This window comes from Oryx dammah, unplaced genomic scaffold (genome assembly GCF_014754425.2).
Source record: "Oryx dammah isolate SB20612 unplaced genomic scaffold, SCBI_Odam_1.1 HiC_scaffold_14, whole genome shotgun sequence".
NCBI lineage: Eukaryota > Metazoa > Chordata > Mammalia > Artiodactyla > Bovidae > Oryx > Oryx dammah.
This window is the reverse complement of record NW_024070198.1, coordinates 37,930,841-37,947,077: the sequence shown is the minus strand read 5'-3', so window position 1 is coordinate 37,947,077 and position 16,237 is coordinate 37,930,841. Positions and strand designations below refer to the sequence as shown.

At 43.4% G+C, this 16,237-nt stretch overlaps 1 non-coding gene across 1 annotated transcript; it reads right to left on the bottom strand.

Annotated features, from left to right (window-relative positions):
• Positions 1-15,688: 15,688 nt before the first annotated feature.
• Positions 15,689-15,761, bottom strand: TRNAG-CCC. Its single transcript has one exon. It is a non-coding gene; the product is annotated as a tRNA-Gly (tRNA).
• Positions 15,762-16,237: the final 476 nt, after the last annotated feature.

The following is a 16,237-nucleotide window of genomic DNA, read 5'->3' as shown; positions in this document are numbered from 1 at the left end:
ATAACTACTGTCTCATACAGTGGAAGTTTCATTCACCAGAAGGGCTAGGGGCAAACTCGTCTGATTACTTGAACTTCAGTACTAATTAACTAAAATCTTTCTCTGATATGAACGGACTTTGTTGGGGTTCTTCCAAAAGCACATTTGCTGGCTTTGCTGGCTGGCTCTGAGTTAAGGATACCATCGAGAAGAGAATTGAATTCCTGGGGGAAGAGGGCTTCCTGCGGTTCTGCATGGCTTAGAGGGCATGCGAAGAGCAGCAGGTGGGAGCTGACATCAATTCCCTGGGGTCAGTCAAACTTCCCACCCCAGAGAGCTCTCTGAGAATGACATGTTGGGCTGCCTTTGGAGGTAGACGATGAGTCCCAATTATTGGGCGAAACTGTTGGTGGAGTTGGCTGACCCCTTGGAAGGGCTATTAAGAACTCACCAATGGCATCACTGAATCGCACAACCTTTGAATCTGATGCTACCAAGACCCACCGATATCCCATCATCCTTTACCGTACTAGAGCAAGATGAACCGACTTCCCACAGTCAGCTCCTGAGGGCATTTTTTTGCAGCACTGAAATCATTTTGCTTGCCCATTACGCTTTTGCTGGAAATGCTGGGGAATTCTTGCCCCCTGCCTCTGTGGCCCTCAACCAGTGGCTGGTGGCTTTGAGTATCCTGGCCTCTCACTCTTCTTATTTTTGGTTACGCTGGGTCTTAATGGCTGGGAGGGCTTTCTCTAGTTGCAAGGAGCGGCGGCTGCTCTTCACTGCGGTGCACAGGCTTCTTATTGCGGTGGCTTCTCTCGGCGGCGAGCACAGACTCTAGAGTGCGCAGGCTTCAGGACTGTGGCCCATGGACTTCTGGGATCTTCTCAGACCAGGGGCTGAACCTGTGTCCTCTGCCTTGGCAGGTGAATTCTTAACCACTGGACCACCAGGGAAGTCCACCCTCACCCTTCTTCTAACTCTGGGGCTTGTGTCTAACACTGGCTCCCAGAGTTTCCCCAGGGGGATGACGTCTCAGTCACCCACAGTGGTAACCAGCTTGAGAAAGCACCACTGATGGCTGAGGGTTCGGGTTAGGGATTAGCCTTTCTCTTGACCTCACGTCCCTCCTTTTCTACTCATCGTTCCTCTACTCCCCAGCACGCACTCCCCATCCTTATCACAGGGCCTGCTCCCGGGGAGCCCCAGATGAAAGATAATGATCAAATTTTCCAGACAGCAAGAGGGCCCATGGCCTGACAGTGGGGCCTCTTCAGACTGGCTCAGGTGAACATGGTCTAGAACAAGCAAACACTGGATTGTGGGGGGTCTTCTCAGCCCTGATGAGAAGCAGTTCTCTGACATCTTCTGCCGCTGTCCCCACGCCTTCAGAGCCCCACCCGCTGCTCTGCTGCCCCCTGCCACCCCACCTGTGTTGCCGGAGACCATGCCTTGGCTTTGTTTTCTATGGACCTGTGTCCCCCGTGTGCCTCCTCTGCCTCAGGACTGAGGGCCCCGCCCTTGGCATCACAGTCCTTCCAGGTGCCGTGGGCCCACCTCCTGCTCCTGAACATTCCTGAGAACAGCTCCCTGACCTCTCAGGCTTTTTCTTGTATATTCCTGAGACAGCAGTCACTCTGGCTCTCTGCAATACCGAGCTCACTGCAAGGCCTCAGAGGCACCATTCTGAAAGCAGACTTTTATTTTTTTTGCTGTATTTTAAGGATAGAAGCAACAGGAAAATGGGTTAAACACATCCTGGCCTCAACCGGGGTATGAATGCATTTAGATCCCTTCCTCCCTCCCTCTCTCCCTCTCACTCTCTCTCTTTTCTTCTTCATTTAGATTTCATTGTGTTTGCTTCCTTACCTTAAAAGCCTAGAATCATGGTTAACTGAAGCTCCCCACTGTTGAGCACGCATCAGTTACCAAGTTGTAGCTTTGAGAATGTTTCTGTGTTTCTGAATATCACAGGTAATGCTTGTCTCTGGGTGTTTTCATAGCATGAACAGCCCTGAGTCAACTTCTTGTTCAAGCCTGGGGGAGAAATATTAACACTTACATAGTACATCAACTGTGAATACCATGCTAAGTTTCAGTTAGCTCTCTAGGCCTCATCCCTAAAATGTTTGGGTGACACATTTCTGGCTGCTTTTGCCTTCTCTCCATACCTTGCTTCCTAGCCAGAGTAGGCCCCCCTCCACTTCTGGCACATCAGCATGGGAGGACCTAGACTGTTGTTTCATCATGGTTTATGGCCCTTTCAGTTCAGTTCAATTCAGTTGCTCAGTCATGTCCGACTCTTTGCGACCCCATGAATCGCAGCATGCCAGGCCTCCCTGTCCATCACCAACTCCCGGACTTCACTCAGACTCACGTCCATCGAGTCAGTGATGCCATCCAGCCATCTCATCCTCTGTCATCCGCTTTTCCTCCTGCCCCCAATCCCTCCCAGCATCAGAGTCTTTTCCAATGAGTCAACTCTTCGCATGAGGTGGCCAAAGTACTGGAGTTTCAGCTTTAGCATCATTCCTTCCAAAGAACACCCAGGGCTGGTCTCCTTCAGAATGGATTGGTTGGATTTCCCTGAAGTCCAAGGGACTCTCAAGAGTCTACTCCAACACCACAGTTCAAAAGCATCTATTCTTCGGCACTCAGCTTTCTTCACAGTCCAACTCTCACATCCATACATGACCACTGGAAAAACCATAGCCTTGACTAGATGGACCTTTGTTGGCAAAGTAACGTCTCTGCTTTTGAATATGCTGTCTAGGTTGGTCATAACTTTTCTTCCAAGGAGTAAGCGTCTTTTAATTTCATGGCTGCAGTCACCATCTGCAGGGATTTTGGAGCCCAGAAAAATAAAGTCTGACACTGTTTCCACTGTTTCCCCATCTATTTTCCATGAAGTGATGGGACCAGATGCCATGATCTTTATTTTCTGAATGTTGAGCTTTAAGCCAACTTTTTCACTTTCATCAAGAGGCTTTTTAGTTCCTCTTCATTTTCTGCCATAAGGGTGGTGTCATCTGCATATCTGAGGTTATTGATATTTCTCCCAGCAACCTTGATTCCAGCTCGTGCTTCTTCCGGCCCAGCGTTTCGTAAATGTTTCACCTCATTCTAGTCTGAAGGATTTTCCCTGCTAACTAGTTAGTCTCATTGATAGTGTTTGCCTTGCCTGTGCCAGAGTCTTATCCTAGGCCTGGACCTCAGCATATCAGTGCAGCTGTAATAAGCAAGGACCTCCCCATTTCTGTTAGTGGGGATGGGGTTTTTCTTCGCTCCCCCTCATCTGCTAGAAGGTGCCCAGTAGGCTGATTATTTTAAACTTGTGGAAATAGCATAGCATTAAAATGAACACTAAAGAACATTAAAAAAAACTCTCTTAATCTTCTCCTTTTCCAAAGCAACTTTTCACTTTCGCATGTTGTGGTGTCAGGCTGATCCCTGTCCAACAATAACTTTTTCTCTTCACATTGTGCAGAAATGTTTCTCCACGTTTCTGCAGAGACTTCACAGTGATTCTTCTAATGACTGCAAAATCTGTGTGCTGGTTTCCTGAACTTCTCCTCTGCTCTTGGTAATTGAGGGGGTTTCCAGTCTTGGGCTCCTGCAACTAATATTTTCATAATGAAAACCTTTTGTTTTCACTTACTTAACTCCTTTAGCATGTAGTCCACAAAAGGAATTATTGGGCCAAAAGGTGGAGATGTGCCTCTGGCTTTTGATAAATCTTTCGACATCACTTTCCAAAAAGGGAATCAGTCTTCTCTGCCATCCACTGGGGCTCCGTGCAGCCTGCTAGAGCCACGTGTGCAGCGAACAGTCTATAAGGATTCCTAGCTCTCTCTCTGTCTTCTGTTCAGAGCCTCAAAAATTGCCCCTGTTCTCTTGAGGAAGAATTGGAAATGACATCTTTAACCAAAAAAGAAAAAGAAAGACAATAAAGAAACAAAACACACACTTTACACAAAAAAAAAAAAACAAAAAAACCTGAATGCTGGCATCACAGGCTGCCTAATGAAGACCCTACATGCCCCGCCCCCTGAGAGCTAACAGTGATGGTCAAAATGTACCCTTGGGTATTAGGCAATGGCTTGCTGTCTCACATTATTGTATTAGGTCTTCTAGCATCTAGCCAAGGTTGGTATTTATTAACCCCACTTAAAGATGAGCAAACCAAGGCTCTGAGAGATGAAGTAACTTAGCTCAGGTGAAAGGACTAGTGTCAGAGCCAAGATTGAGTTTTTGTCTACCTTGTTTTATAGGAACAAAAATTGTGATGCCAGGGCACTTAAATGGGTATTTGAAGGAAGCATCATGAAGGTCATTGTCAGCTTCAGTGCATCTTTGAGAAAAGGACTGCGACTGTGGGGGTGAGACAGCCTGAACTCGATTCAGTCTAGACCTGTAAGCCCAGGTGAAAAAGACTCCTGGGCACACTGATACAGGGTATGGATGATAAGAGAAACCCAAGATCAGCTAATAATCTGCAAGTGCTATAATCTAAGTGAGCCTCTAATAGGGGAAGTAGAAATAGGGGAGTCAAGGAAGTCTTCCTGGAGGAGGTGTTGTTTGGGCTGCGATTCAAAGGGTAACAGAATCTAGAAGAAGTGTATAGTGGGAGAGGTGGGGAGACCATTCCAGCAGGGGAGTAGTGGCTGCAAAGGGCCTGTGGCTGGAGAGAATTAAGCATTTTTGAGAAACTGAAAGAAGGCTCCTGTGGCAGGAGTGCAGAGCAGGCAGTCTCGTATCTTCTTACCTTGTTGTACCAGCTTCCACGGGCAGGAGCAGAGGCCACAGGTGTGCTCTGCCTCTGAGAGGGGCTCTGGGTGGTGACGGGACCTCAGGCTAAGGGGAGGTCCTTAGGGAGCATGGTAGACATGGTCCACTGGTTTCCCCAAGCTTCTTTCTGCCTCATTCCAGTTCAGGAGGTTGAGAAGCTGTACAGCACATTCTCCAGACTCCCTGACAACTCTAATTCTGGATGTGAAGCAGGTCCTGTCAATTTTAGATGCAGGTGTACAAGATTTGGACAGGGGAACAGTGGCAGAAGCCTTCTTCCTGCACTTTTAGGCTGTTTTCTGATACTAAACAAGGTCATGAAAGTATGAGGATTTCTGCAGCCATACTGCAAAGCCCATTCCATAGCCTCATGGTCGTGGAGAAAGTTGTGATGTGGTGGCCTCAGAGAGCAAAGGTCCACTGGTGGGTCAGTTCTGCTCGTCTGGGAGTCATTCCTGGAGGCCAGTCTAGGAAGGCTGCTCTAGCCCTTCCGTAAATGTATCTAGTTCCTGGTCTTGAATCCTTTCCTGTTAAAATGCTCTAGGGATGCTACTGATGCTCCCCCCAACCATCACCTAGGTTCGCCCGCAGTCGTGACAGTTCCCAGTTGCCCTCCTGATTGCCCGCGCATCAAAGTGTTCTCGGATCACGGGCTTTTTCCACCACTTGGAATTCACTCTGCTAAAGGCAGGGGCAATCCAGGGGGTGAAGGTGAGAATGTCCACAGATTTCTTTCAGCCACTGGGTGATGGGATGTTGTGAGTGTCCAGCTTTCTGTCCGTGGGAAAATTCCAGGACACGGTCCACGTGATTTCTCAGGGTGTCTTCAGTGAGGCTGAGCCTCAGTGGCCCACAGCAGTAACCCACTCACGAATGATTTTCTTTCTCTATCCTTTCATGCTTTGCCCACTTCCTTACTTGCATTTCCTGGGATCACTTTCTGAATAAACCACCTGTACCAAACTGTGGTGTTGGAGAAGACTCTTGAGAGACGCTTGGACTGCAAGGAGATCCAACCAGTCCATCCTAAAGGAAATCAGTCCTGAATATTCATTGGAAGGACTGATGCTGAAGTTGAAGCTCCAATACTTTGGCCACCTGATGTGAAGAACTGACTCATTGGAAAAGACCCTGATGCTGGGAAAGATTGAAGGCAGGAGGAGAAGGCGATAACAGAGGATGAGATGGCTGGATGGCATCACTGACTCAATGGACATGAGTTTGAGTAAACTCCAGGAGTTGGTGATAGACAAGGAGGCCTGGAGTGCTAGTCCATGGGGTCGAAAGGAGTCAGACATGACTGAGCGACTGAACTGAACTGAACTGAACCTCAACCCTTGCCCCAGGGTCTCCTTTGGGGGAGCTCAAGGAAAGACAATAAATGCCTTAGAAGTTTCTGTTTGTGTGTGTGTTCCAAATCTGGCTAGGACAGAGAGACACAAAAGACTGGTTTACAGATAAAAGTATGACTATTTTTTAACTAAGTCAAACATACTCCAGGCAATCACTTCACTGTGCTTTGAATTCATATCCCGAGGCTTTTAGCCTTTTAGTCACAAAAGTGGTTCCCAACACATTAAAATAAATTACTAAAGTTCCATCTTTGTCAGTCCATCCATCCATCCATCTTTCCAGCCAGCAATCATTTATCAGACCTCTGCTTGCGTCCAGTGTTGTGCTAGAGGCTGAGGATAGAGAAACTAATTAGGCTTCCTGGCTGCAAATTACTTACTGTGATCATCCTATGGGCAAATGTAGTTCTGCCATATTGAGTGCCACTCTGATTTCTGCACATAATGCATTTAGCATGACCATATAAACTCAATACTAATGCCAACTAGTGGTCTTATCATGTAAACATACTAATCAGAACATTTTCATCTCTCCTGAAGTGTCTCCAACATTCAGACTGTGTCTGCATTTTATTAAAATGCCCTGTATTAAGACACTGCTTCCAAGGAACTAAATTTAGTTTGAGAAACTGCTCTCAATTTTGGAGTCATTAAATGTAGCCTTTGTGTGTATGTGCATATGACAGAGAAAAATTACAGCCAGCAGTGTCTATATTGAAAATCCTGCATTAGATTGTCATCAGTTGCTAATAATACATCATAATTATTCTTATAGGGTTAAGCTTTTCTCTTTCTTCCTCCACCTGCCTTGCCGAGATAACCTCTAAGGATGTCCTGGAAGACGGTGGGGCTGAAATTCTAAAGCTTTCATGACAGCTGAGCTCTCCATGCAATTCATTATGTTAGAAAGATGGGAAGGAGAGGGTTGTCTGCAAAGATAATGACTATGCAATTTCCAGTCCATTCTCCTTGCAGCCGGATCTTGGAAGCAGCCCATGGACCAGTTTCATCAAGCAGACCTTGCTCATCTCTCATCCTTCTATACTGGGAAAGAGATTGTGTCTGGCTCAAGCTAGAGTAAGCTGAAACCCTGGGTGGATGGGCCAGTTTGGAGGGTATAAGGAAATAGAGTGGGGTTCATTCCCAAAGAGCTTGATTCTAGGGATCTTAGGTGCAGTTCTGGCTGACATCAATGTCAAAAGGGCTCCTTCCAGATGGTGGGCAGGGAACAGGAGATTGACTCCCAACCCAGGCCACAGTTCTGTGCCTTGTCTGTATCCCCAGCTTTGACCCCAGAGCCAGGCAAAGCAGGAGCTCAATAAATGTTTCTTGTCTCACTGGGAAAGCACTGGTATAGGATTACATGCAGCAAGGAAATCAGCCAAGCATGGTTCCCATGGGAAATAAAGTCGCGTTCTTCTTCAGTACCTGCCTACGGAATGAGATTCTCTGTAGGCGAATCCTAGCAGCGTCCATGTTGGACTATCTCTGGATAGGAAGATCTGCTGTGTTTGTGGCAGACATCCCCAGCATTTCCCGGAAAGGTCAGAAAACTTCCAGGGACGGGGGATGCTACTGTTGCTGCATCTTGCAAAATAGATTAAAACCAGCAAAATCCAGTGTGGCCCCAACAGGAGCCAAGCCAAGCCTTAAACACAAAGGTGGTGGTTTCCTCTAACTAGAAGGCGGCAGGAATCACACTTGCGGTGTCTGCTGGGCAGGTTTTCATTCACACTTTCAAGGCTGTTTCATTTTCCTTCCTAGCCCTCCTTCCTTTGTCCTCTTTCTATTTGTCACTAGTGTGCCCTTGGCAGGTTCTCAAGGTTATGGTCACTGTAGAAAGATTGACTTTGCCTGATTATAGTAAGGAAAAAGGAACACTGAAAAATTAGAGAGTAGCATAATAGCAAAAATTAGAAGACATTAAATTATTATAAGTATTTGACATCATTTCTGTGCTCCTCTCCCTCAAAAAAAAAAAAAAAAATCCTTTATTTGCTCTGTTGGCCAATGGCAGAGATAGTTACCTGGCCCGCCAAATCAAGTCTCTACTTTCTTCTACAATAAGAAGAAAAGCAATTTTAATTGAGCACAAAGCTACTTGAAATAAAACTAGACTTTTCTGGCCTTCCTTACAGCTAAGTGTGGCCATGTGACTAAATTCTAATCATTTAGATCCAAGCAGAAGTGGTGTTCCTTTATTGGAAATGTATTTAGCGTGCATTTTCTTCAGTCAGTGGCTTTCTTAACAGTGTTTTTCAAAAGGGCAGAAGTATTTAATTTTGATAAAATGGAAGAGATGAATATCCTTTTTAATGGCTTACAATTTTTGTGTGCTCTTTAATAACTTTCTCCACCTCAGATTTGTGAAGCTGTTCTCAAATGATTTCTTCTAGAAGTTTTACAATGCTAGCTTTTTTGTTAGAGTCTGTGACCCATCTTAAACTGATTTTTGCATATGGGATAAGGTAGGGGTGGAGGTTCTTTTTTTTTTTTTTTCACCAAGTGGATGCCTAGTTGTACCAGCATAATAATTTGTTGAAAAGACACCCCCGTCCATACACACATAAGGAACTGTCTTAGGGTTTTGGCAAAAGTAAGTTGTTAGTATATATTTGGGTCTAGTTCTGAATTTCGATTTTGTTCCATTCATATTTTTGTCTTTATGCAAATCCCATACTATCTTGATTGTTGTGGCTTTATCTGAAACAAGGACTGTGAGTTTTCCAAAAATTTTTTCCAAAATTGCATTGACTAGTTTAAGTCCTTCATATTTATTTCTGTATAAATTTTAGAGTCAGTTTTGCAATTTCTACAGAAATGGAATTTTTTACTGAGATTCTTTTGAACCTGGGAAGAATTGATATCTTAATAATACCAAATGTTTATAACCCATGAACATGGTATGTCATTCCATTTTTTAGGTCTTTTTAAACTTCTGTCAGCAATGTTTGTAATTTTCAGTGAAGGAGTTTTGCATGTCTTTTGTTAAATCTGCCTCTAAGTATTTTTTAAATGCTATTGCAGATGTTATTCATTTAAAATTTTCATTTTAAACATTATATGCTGCTAGTGTATAGAAATTCAACTAATTTTTTGTATATTTTCCTTGTATCGTATGATGTTGCTAAATCTACTAGTGTTCATGTATTTTCTATTTCATTGATTTCTACTCTTTATTATTTTCTTCCTTCTACTAATTTTGTATTCTTCATTCTAATATATAGCTTCTTATAGTGGAGATGTAGATTAGGGATATAAATCTTTGTTTTCTAGTATAAGCATTTGAGGATGTAAATTTCCCTCTAAGTACTCTGCCACATCCCATAAATTTGATAAGTTGTGTTTTCTTTATCATTCAGTTGGCAGGTGAGAATTTTATGAATGAACTATCCATTCCATTATCATTCAGTTGGAAATATTTTCTAATTTCTCCTGTGAATTCTTCGTAATCCATGTATTGCTCAGAAGAGTGCTGCTTAATTTCCAGATATTAAGGTTTTCTAGATTTTTAAGTTATTGACTTCTAATTTAACTACCTTTTGTCACAGAACCATATTCTGAATTATTTCCAAAATTTAAAAAATTTTGAGACTTGTATCACAGTTTAGTATATTTCGTAAATGTCAGTTAGGCCAAGCTGGTTGATAGTGTTATTCAGATTTTCTATATTTCTACTTATACTTTGTCTATTTCTGTGAATTCCTGAGAAGGTAGTGCTAAAATATACTTTCGTGGTTATGGATTTGTCTGTATCTCCCTTTTCTGATTTCTGCCATGTGCATTTTGAAATTATGTTGCATATTCATTGAAGATAGTTTTGCATTTTTATTGAATTGACCCTTTTATCATTATGAATTTTAAATTTATCTCTGGTAACTTTTAAAATTATAAAGTCTACTTTGCCTAGTAATACTATAGCCACCTAAGCTTCTTATGATTAGTTTTTGGTCTCTTTTTCTCCATCCTTTTACATTTGGTGTGTGCATCACTCAGTGGTGCCTGACTTCTGTGACCCCATGGACTGTAGCCTGCCAGTCTCTTCAGTCCATGGGATTCTCCAGGCAAGGATACTGGAGTGGGTTGCCATTTCCTGCTCCAGGGGATCTTCTTGACCCAGGAATCGAACCTGGGTCTCCTGCATTGCAGGCAGACTTTTTACCAACTGAGCTATGAGGGATGGCCAAAAGATTTAATCTTTGTAGTTAAAGTGTGTTTCTCCTGAATAGGCAGCAGATAGTTTGGTCTTGCTTTTGTATCTAGTCTAACAATCTCTAGTTTTTAATAGGAGTGTTTAATCCATTTACATGTGATATAAATTATTGATATGGTTGTGCTTATCTTCCTGTAGGGCTTCCCTCGTGGCTTAGCAGTAAAGAATCTGCCCGCCAGTGCAGGAGATGCAGGTTTGATTCCTGAGTTGGGAAGATCCCCTGGTGAAAGAAATGGCAATGGACCCCAGTATTCTTCCCTGAGAAATCCCACGGACAGAGGAGGCTGGAGGACTACAGTCCATGGGTCACAGAGACTGGGACACGACTGACGGATGACTGACAACAGCAGCAAACCTTTCTGTTATTTGTTTTCTATTTGGTTCACTTGTTCTTTATGCCTTTTCTCCCTGTTTTTTTTTTTTTTTTTTAGATTAGCATGTACTTATTTCATTTTTTAAAAAATATTTTTATTCATTCATTTGTTTGGCTGCACTGGGTCTTAGTTGCAGCATTGAGGATCTTTACCTATAACATGTGAACTCTTAGCTGTGGCATGTGGGATCTAGTTCTCTGATCAGGGATTGAACCCAGGCCCCTTGTATTGGGAGCATGGCGTCTTAGCCATTGGACCACCAGGGAAGTCCCTCATATTTTATATCTCCTATTGGATTTTCAGCTGTCTCTCTTTATACTTTTGCAATGGTTTCTCTAGGGATTAAATATACATTCTTAGTTTATCATCAGTTTGGTTACTCAGTCGTGTCCGACTCTTTGTGACCCCATGGACGGCAGCATGCCAGGCTTCCCTTTTTCCATCACCAACTCCCAGAGCCTGCTCAAACTCATGTCCATCCTGTTGGTGATGCCATCCAACCATCTCATCCTCTGTCGCCCCCTTCTCTTCCTGCCTTCAATCTTTCCCAGCATCAGGGTCTTTTCCAATGAGTCAGTTCTTCGCATCAGGTGGCCAAAGTATTGGTGTTTCAGCTTCAGCATCAGTCCTTCCAATGAATGTTCAGGACTGATTTCCTTTAGGATGGACTGGTTTGATCTTGCAGTCCAAGGGACTCTCAAGAGTCTTCTCCAACACCACAGTTCAAAAGCATCAATTCTTCAGTGCTCAGCTTGCTTAATAGTCTAACTCTCACATCCATAACATGACTACTGGAAAAGCCATAGCTTTGACTAGATGGACCTTTGTTGACAAAGTAAAGTCTCTGCTTTTTAATATGCTGTCTAGGTTGGTCAAAACTTTTCTTCCAAGGAGCAAGTATCTTTTAGTTTCATGGCTACAGTCACCATCTGCAGTGATTTTGGAGCCCCCAAAAATAAACTCTGACACTGTTTCCATTGTTTCCCCATCTATATGCCATGAAGTACTGGGATCGGATGCCATGATCTTAGCTTTCTGAATGTTAAGTTTTAAGCCAACTTTTTCACTCTCCTCTTTCATTTTCATCAAGAGGCTCTTTAGTTCTTCGGTTTTTACCATAAGGGTGGTGTCATCTGCATATCTGAGGTTATTGATATTTCTCCCAGCAGTCTTGATTCCAGCTTGTGCTTCATCCAGCCCAGCATTTCGCATGATGTACTCTGCATATAAGTTAAATAAGCAGGGTGACAATATACAGCCTTGATGTATTCCTTTCCCAATTTGGAGCCAGTCTGTTGTTCCATGTCCAGTTCTAACTGTTGCTTCTTGATGTACATACAGATTTCTCAAGAGGCAGGTCAGGTGGTCTGGTATTCCTGTCTCTTGAAGAATTTTCCACAGTTTGTTGTGATCCATACAGTCAAAGGCTTTAGAGTGGTCGATAAAGCAGATGTTTTTCTGGAACTCTCTTGCTTTTTCCATGATCCAGTGGATGTTAGCAATTTGATCTCTGGTTCCTCTGCCTTTTCTAAAACCAGCTTGAACATCTGGAAGTTCATGGTTCACATACTGTTGAAGCTTGGCTTGGAGAATTTTGAGCATTACTTTGCTAGCGTGTGAAATGAGTGCAATTGTGTGTGTGGTAGTTTGAACATTCTTTGGCATTGCTTTTCTTAGGGATTGGAATGAAAACTTTTCCAGTCCTGTGGCCACTGCTGAGTTTTCCAGATTTGCTGGCATTTTGAGTGCAGCACTTTCACAGCATTATCTTTCAGGATTTGAAATAGCTCAACTGGAATTCCATCACCTCCACTATCTTTGTTCGTAGTGATGCTTTCTAAGGCCCACTTGACTTCGCATTCCAGGATGTCTGGCTCTAGGTGAGTGATCACACCATCGTGGTCATCTGGGACATGAAGATCTTTTTTGTATAGTTCTCCTGTGTATTCTTGCCACCTCTTCTTAATATCTTCTGCTTCTGTTAGGTCCATAATGTTTCTGTCCTTTATTGTGCTCATCTTTGCATGAAATGTTCCCTTGGTATCTCTAATTTTCTTGAAGAGATCTGTAGTCTTTCCCATTCTATTATTTTCCTCTATTTCTTTGCATTGATCTATTCTTTGGAACTCTGCATTCAGATGGGTATATCTTTCCTTTTCTCCTTTGCCTTTCGATTCTCTTCTTTTCATAGCTATTTGTAAGGCCTGTCAGACAAGCATTTTACCTTTTTGCATTTATTTTTCTTGGGGATGGTCTTGATCCCTGCTTCCTGTACAATGTCAGGAACCTCCGTCCATAGTTCTTCAGGCACTCTGTCAGATCTAATCCCTTGACTCTATTTCTCACTTCCACTGTATAATCATAAGGGATTTGATTTAGGTCATACCTGAATGGCCCAGTGGTTTTCCCTACTTTCTTCAATTTAAGTCTGAACTTGGCAATAAGGAGTTCATGATCTGAGCCACAGTCAGCTCCCGGTCTTGTTTTTGCTGACTGTATAATTTGCCATAGTCCACCTTAAATTCATGAATAATATCAGAACCTTTACTCCTCTCCCATCTTATGTGCTGTTGTCATATTTCACTTTTACATATACTTTAAATCCTACAATGTATTGTTATAATTTTTTCAATTTTAACTTTTTTCCTTTTATCTTGAAATAGCCCATATATTCAGTCACCATATTAATCTCTTCCTATAACCTAATATATTTGTAAGAGTTGATTTAAATTTCTTATCTGTCAATCCATTAACTAGTATTTTTCTGTGGATCTATTTCTGTTGATTATGATTTTCCTGACTTTTGGTTACACATTCTAGCTTCTTTGCATGTTTCATAATCTTTTTTGTTTGGAGAGTAAAAGTATAATATTTTTGCTTTGTTTTCCAGAACAGGCAAACCCACTCCTCTGTCTTGCAGACAGTGTGAGAGACTGAATCAGTCATTCCTCCTTGAGTCTGGTTGGGCTGCAGCCTTAATTAGATCGACAGTTCACCTGTTTTAAGGTAAACTCTCATTTGTCTTCCAGCTTTTCTCTCTGGTCAGTATTTGAATTGGGAGAAGGTTGGATTAGAGTTTCAGATATTTTTGGTTTTGTGCATTCAGCGAACTCCTCAGGAGCCCCACATCCAACCACCGTGATCATCATGAAGCTGAGTGGGACTAAGAGATTTGTTTCTGCTCACCTGCCCTTTCTTCATGACTCCTTCCTTCTTTGGCAACGGCTTTGACAGAGCAGCATTGTTGGGCTGAGTAATTTATTTTTGTGCTTGGGATTCTTTCAGATTCCTGCCAGAATTCTTTCAGATGTCTTCCTGCCAGCCTGCATATGATCTGTGGCAGCTCTGTACTTTGTCAGTTTGGCTGAATGGAAACTATGTTTCTGAGAATTTCCTTCTCTGTACTTCTACGTTAGTTGAGGCCCCAAGAGACATTTTGCACAAGATCTGGCAGATAGAAGTGAAGCTGAAGGTCCATTGTTGGACATTCGGAAGGTTAGTGAGAACAATGGGAACGCTTACCTTGATGGCCAGCTCTCTAGCTCCCTTGAGAGCCTACCATTCTTCTCTGATTGTGGGTCAGCTGTACTTGTGAGGCAAAGGCTGTTGGCTTTTCCTGTAAATCATCCAGAGCATTGAGATTGGAAACTTCGAGCGACAGCTGTGGATTCCAATTTGTCCTCATAAGTTTCAGTTCATCCTTGTGATTCTAATTTGTCCTTTCCTTTGTCCACATTCAATTTTCCTTTCTGGCTGCCAGTCGGGCTGACCTCTGGTGATTTAAGGCTTAATACTAGTTACAGAGGCAACAGCCTGTGAGTCTGCTTCACCAGGTCCCCAGCTTTCAAACTCATGAAATTAATCCCTGTTTCTCTGATAGTAGTAGTTTTGTTTCTCTAATCAATCCTGACAGCTACACAGGCAGCTAAGACTGAACTGGTCTCTCCTCATTCCTGGACCATTTCTCCACTCCGTGTTGCCACATGTGCCCAGATCGGTTGCCCATCCTGTGGCCCTGTGCTCACCTATGAATGGGTTTTTAGAATTCAGTTAATCAAGGCTTCCTTCTACTCTTTGCTAGACCTGTTGAGAAAAATTTTAACTTTTGTCCAGATTTTTCTTGTTGTTACCATGGTATCAAAAGTCTTTTACATTCTTACATCCATATAGTCAAAGCTGTGGCTTTCGCAGTAGTCATGTATGCATGTGAAAGTTGGACTATAAGGAAAGCTGAGTGCCGAAGAATTGATGCTTTCCCCTTGTGGTGCTGAAGAAGACCCTTGAGAGTTCCTTGGACTTCAAGGAGATCAAACCTGTCAATCCTGAAGGAAATCAACACTGAATATTTATCGGAAAGACTGATGTTGAAGTTCTAATACTTTGGCCACCTGATGTGAAGAGCTGACTCACTGGAAAAGACCCTAATGCTGGGAAAGATTGAGGGCAGGAGGAGACGGGGGTGGCAGAGCGTGAGGTGATTAGATAGCATCTCCAGCTCAAGCGACATGATTTGGAGCAAACTTGGGGAGACAGTGAAGGACACGGGAGCCTGGTGTGCTGCGGTCCACGGGGTCGCAGAGTCAGACATGACTTAGTGACGGAACAATAATAACAACAGCATCCCAAATCCTGGAAAATGTCCTTAAAGGGTGGATTTAGGCCCGTCTCATCCCTTTTCTCCTTTCTGGGCTGGGAACACACATGATGCCCCTGCTACAGCAGCCGTCTTGGACCTGATAGCAGAGCGCACTCCCAGTGGTGATACAAAGCCTAGTGGGAGGAATAAGGGGACTGTAGTACCAACCATGGACAGCTGACTTCCAGAACTTTGATATGGGAAACTGAGACCTGGGATACTTATGATACTTTTTATTTTTGTTTTTTTTTTCCCCCCTTTTTAAAAAAAGTATTTATTTGTCTGCACCAGGTCTTAGTTGCAGCATGCAGGATCTTCGATCTTGGTTGTGGCATGTGGGATCTAGTTCCCTGACCAGGAATTGAACCTGGGCCCTCTACAATGGGAGTCCAGAGTCTTAGCCACTGGACTACCAGGGAAGTCCCTAGTTTTCTGATTCATGCAGCCAAATTTGTTTCCAGAGACTAGAACCACCTTCTGGGATTTTGTGAGGCCACTCAGGATGGGTAGTGAAGAGGAGAATGATAGAAGGTGGAAGCAAGCCAGGGGGTTGTGCAGAAGACAGGCCAGTTGGGAAGTGGATGGAAAGTAAAGATAACAGGTCTAAAGGCCAGGTGGCTGATGCAGAAGACAGGCTACGAGGTGTGCTGGGAGAAAGTGTACACTGGTTTTTAAAGAAGCCCATAATGCACAAGACCGCACCCCCCTCACCATGACAGAGGATTATCCAGGATGAGCTGGCGATGCCCTGACAGCCTCACCAGGAAAGCAATGGGAGCTCTCTCGGGTCTGTGGTACCAAAGAGGCACCATACACACAGACTCAGTACAAGTCCTTCCAGTTACAGCTTCAGTCCATCTCTGATCTCATCCTTCAATCACATCCTAATCGTTTC